This window comes from Vespa mandarinia, chromosome 13 (genome assembly GCF_050613455.1).
Source record: "Vespa mandarinia isolate Hongniang chromosome 13, ASM5061345v1, whole genome shotgun sequence".
NCBI lineage: Eukaryota > Metazoa > Arthropoda > Insecta > Hymenoptera > Vespidae > Vespa > Vespa mandarinia.
Window position 1 is genome coordinate 3267501 of NC_140822.1, and position 5000 is coordinate 3272500.

Here is a 5000-nt window from a genome sequence, read left to right on the forward strand (position 1 = left end):
TATATCGAATCGGTGGCATCAGTGTCACCATATTCACGTCGGTACGTTCTCGATTTACCGAAGAGAAGCTTGTTGTTCCACATATGTACGTGCTTGCCTGGCTGCTTGTCTACCTAACCGATCGCATGACACGTACAAAATCATCATAGCTAGGTAACACACACGTCCGGTTGTCGTACCCAAATCCTGATTTTTGCTAACTCAACTAGTCACTGTATTGTTGAGTTCAAGACGTTAAACTCGCATTCGCATACAGTTTGCGTAAAGAGGATGGTCATTGCTCTCTTTCTTTCTCTTTCTTTCTACATATACTAGCCGTAAACTAAATTAACCGTAAAACGTAAAGTACGTCGCTCGCTCCCCTTTCGTTCTCTCTCTCTCTCTTTCTCTCTCATCTACCCTCTCCTCTGCCTCCCCTCTCTGCCTACCCTCATTTCCCCCATCCTTTATCTCTCCTCCAGCCCATCTGTAGTTTACAACTTTTATTTTGGATTTGCTCGTTATTGGTACTCGTTCTACGTACATAGTTGCCATACACGTGAGATAATATCAAGTAGAAAAGAAACACGTGAATAATGATTTAGAATATCGTTTATTGGTATTTATTGGTTCGTCCGATTTATACTTTGACGCGTGAGATCGTTTATTAGGAATTATTCGTTATTTTAACGCGTTATCGTAGAATAGCCTTAGAGGATGTAACAAGTAACAAGATACATACATAGACCGGTGTCGGATCCATGTAAGACGTCAGTTACGTACATACATACGTATATACATGAAGAAGAGAGTTTATTCAGGTGAGCACCTTGGGATTGCCTTATTCGTAGCGCGAATGGATGACTTCTTCCACCCAGTTAAAGATTCGTCAGCGAACGGCCTTGACATCGATCGTCCTTCCTCTATCGACGAGGGAAAGCGTTTCTGCGCGAAAGTTTGTATCTCCTTTTTCTCTTACTCTTGCAATATAAGAAAGAAAGAGAAAGAAAGATGAAGAAAGAGAAAGATAGTATAAGGAAGATATCTGTTATCTATATGTGTATGTATACATATATATATATATATATTTATATATATATATATGTTTTATATTTTATAATCTATCTTACAAATGCAACCCCATTGATTCGCACCAATAATTCTCAAGAGATCCGTTTTGGTGGGATATGACGCGTGGCGCCGGTTACTTACTTCGATCCGCTTAGAGAACTAGATTAAAAGTGTAAGAATGCAAGACTCGTCGTTGTCGTTGTCTTAGTTATCGTTGTCGTTGTCGTTGTCATTGTCGTTGTTGTCGGTTTGGCGTACTTTGAATATCTCAGTTGGTGGTAGCCTCGATCGCCATAAAATTTCCCAACGTGTCGTCATCTTTAGTCATTGTGCATCCGCCGCCTAATACCGAAGATTTTTTTTTTTCGACCTTTCGACCTGAAAAAACTTACACGTACGAGGAATACGATCACATTTATCCATAATTTAACTAACGGATTAACTAACACATCATGTATTTTGAATTTTCATTGAAAATAGAATCTACGATCGGTAATGGTAATAATGTTAAATAACGAGACGGGTCAAAGGTTAACCAATAATTTTTAAGGAGATCCTATCATATTTATTTATCCATATATATACATATACATATATATATATATATATATAATCTTTTCTCTCTCTCTCTCTCTCTCTCTCTCTCTCTCCCTCTCTCTCTCTTCAATTGAACGTATATATCATCGATGGAATTCCAATTAAAAGAGACGGAAGCATAAAATCTCGAAAGGCATGTACCTTTCTTACGCGATATTATTATTAAAGTATTTACGAGATGAATTTAAACTCAATCATAAATTTACTTACTTTTTAAAGTTCCGTCCGTCCTAAATACATATATAAAATTATTTTTAGAACATTTACGACATTCCTAATAAAAAAAAAAAAAAAAAAAAAAAAAAAAAAAAATAATAAAAAAAAACGTAAAATCTGCAAGAAAATAAACTCGTTTCCACTTGAATTAACAAATTAATTATTTAATATTACACATCTCGCTAAGATATCGATCTATAATTTTATAATTTCATTTACTTTTTGTACGAATTTTTTTTTTTTTTTTTATAAAAAAGAAGCTTTTAATTCGCCATTATAGGCGAACAATTTTTACAAATCTTTCCTTTTTTTTAAATCTTTACAAGACTCTTCGTCTTTTTATTTCTTTTTATTTATTTATTTATTTAATCTTTTTTTTTTTTTTATAAGAATCTAATAATCATTACAACGTACGATTTCAAGCGAACGCTCACTTTTAATTAATTCAAGTGACTTGAAAGTAATTTAAATAGGGTTACTCATCGTAACATTAAGCATTTTAAATAATTACCAATCTAGTCGATAAAAATATAAAGAACAATATATAATTCAATTGATAAATGCGATTATCTTACTTACCGACAACTTCTATAAATAAAGTTCAAAGGTTACGATGCATTTACGAAGAATGATATCTATGATCGCCATCTTTCTTCTTTTTTCCTCTCTCTCTCTCTCACTCGCTCTCTCACTCTCTCTCTTTCTTTCTTTCACGTTCCTTCGTACTTATCTCTCTCTCTCTCTCTCTCACTCTCTCTTTGTCTAGTCTTCCTCTCTTCTCGACCTGTGAAAATGCGAAGAGACTTTATTACGTATAAAATAAGACGGCCTCTCTAGATCGCTATAAGGGCCCATAATTTTCTAAACAAGCGACAAGAAAACTTTTTCTTATGCATGCAATTCGTAAGATAAAGTGCAAAAAGTATGACGGAGAATACTTTAAGTATGTTCCATGGTAAAACTATCCACGAGAGGAAGTTGTTCTTATTGAAACTTTCACATACTATACTTGATATAACTTTGCACGATCGTATAATAACTAAATTGAGATGCGCTTAAATATTATCAAATAATTGATAAATACTTAAGATATTTATCAAGTATAACATCGATAATCAAATTTATAAAGTTTCAAAAGATTTTCTTACTATTCTTACCTTCCTCCCCGCTTCACCGCCATATAAATCAATCCGTTGAATTCCCCCTTTTTAACGTACTTATTATTTAAACAAGAATATAATGCGAAGAATGTTATTTAATTTAATTCAGAAACTTACGATTAATTAATAATAATTATCTTAAGCTTGTTATAAGAAAGACTTACGTGATGATATTAGAAATTGAAGAAAATTTTCTTGAAAAATTTTAACGAATATTCGAAGCACTTCGTTATACCAACGAACATTTTAAACCGCAATAATGACCATAGGGGCGCTGCAATCAATGTCTCGAGTATGCTATTACGTTTTTAACCAATAAAAATATCGATCGAATATTATGTAAGATTTTCCACCAATCGTAATACAATCGAATACGTTCTTTAATAACGCGTAATTTGATTGGTCGAATATAATTGATAGTTTGCAATGATATCATTGGAAAAATCTGCTTTATCTCATTAAATATTCCGTTCTATTTAAACGAACAAATTTTAATAGGATTTCGAGTGAAAAGTAATATACTTTAATTGTTCTACGAAATATTTCTATCATTCTCAAACGTGAATATTTTATTATGATAAATTTAATGAGAATTATATCCATGAACTTGAACAAAATTATTATAATATCGATGACGTAACTTAACCTTTACAGAAATTCACTTACGTTTCTATCGTAAATATTTCACGAGCGGAGAAATAAAACAAGAAGAAAAAAAAAATATATATATATATATATATATATATATAAACATATATATGCACATATACAAAGAAATATATTGTAATTAATATTTTCAGATTATAAGATTTTCCATCGATCGTAAAATTTACGAGATTCACGTGAGGTTAGTCACTTTTTATACGTAAAAAACAAAACGATTGATAAAACATTTATTATAAACGTTATCCAACGTAATCGTTCGTTTTATTATGTAATAAGATATCATCAATGGTATGACATAGTTATTAGAGTATATAGAGTCATTGAATCGTTTTATTAAATTTCTAGTTATCATCTCGTCGATCATATCGATCGAAGATGAACGAAAGCGAGGAAGCACGACGGAAAGTGGAGGGCTTGTGAGTTGGAACAATAGGATACCGTACGTTCGTTGCACTCCGCAAAAAACGGGAAAGAAGTCACGATCGGCCTCGACGACCGTGCAAGTTTGAAATGCCTCGGGAGAAGCGTCCATCCGCTCTCGTTCGACGTACATTTATATATATATATATATATATATATATATATATATACACATATATATATATAAATATATAAATTGTATTAACAATGTACATAGAAATGTGTAATAGGTAAAAAGAAGAAAGGTATTTAATGATTTTAATGATTACTTCGAAATGATTAACATATGACATATTTATTTAGAAACATTTTAAAGTCTAACGTTATAAAGGAATTCCTTTGAATACGGAAAATTAGGAGTCTATTGTAAAATGCATTTGAAATGCATTTGAAGTGCCTGATCGTAATAGAAATAAAGTACTAAAAATAGGAAAAGGAGGTTTGATAGAATAGAATGACCGTTGCGCCACTTCACGACCTTATTCTTTCGACTGGTATCTTCGAAAATGCACCTCACGTGCCTGTATGACACGCACGGACGTGGTCTAGGGTCTGATGTTATGGCGTTCGAATCGATCGCGAACTCGACAACCTCGTGAGAATCAGACGAGAACGTCTCAGCGAGCACGAAAGTGAACGAACCAAGATCGCGACGTTGAACACGCTGATCTTCTCTCTTCTTCTTCTTCCTTTTTCTTCTTCTCCTTTACTTTTTCTTCTTCTGTTTCCTCTTCTTCTTCTTCTTCTTCTTCTTCTTCTTCTTCTTCTTCTTGTTCATGCATTCAGTCAACTTATTACTCCTTTTTTCTTTTAGGGTGAAGGATCAACGATGCTCGCATTTCGCCGCCTTCTTTTGAGAAATCGACGACATTTTTATTTCTTCCTGCCTTG

The 5000-nt window shown here is 32.9% G+C and overlaps 1 protein-coding gene across 3 annotated transcripts in view; it reads left to right on the forward strand.

Moving 5' to 3' along the window:
* Positions 1–3456: 3456 nt before the first annotated feature.
* The window catches only part of m (zona pellucida domain-containing protein miniature), a 31064-nt gene continuing 29520 nt past the window's right edge, over positions 3457–5000 (forward strand). For all 3 annotated transcript variants that reach the window (XM_085660974.1, XM_035872237.2, XM_085660975.1), the window contains exons 1-4: positions 3457–3536; positions 3824–3870; positions 4035–4236; positions 4924–5000. The exon at positions 4924–5000 is cut by the window's right edge and continues 96 nt beyond it. The gene's annotated coding sequence lies outside the window, so the exon portion shown is untranslated. The remainder of the gene's footprint in view (positions 3537–3823; positions 3871–4034; positions 4237–4923) is intronic.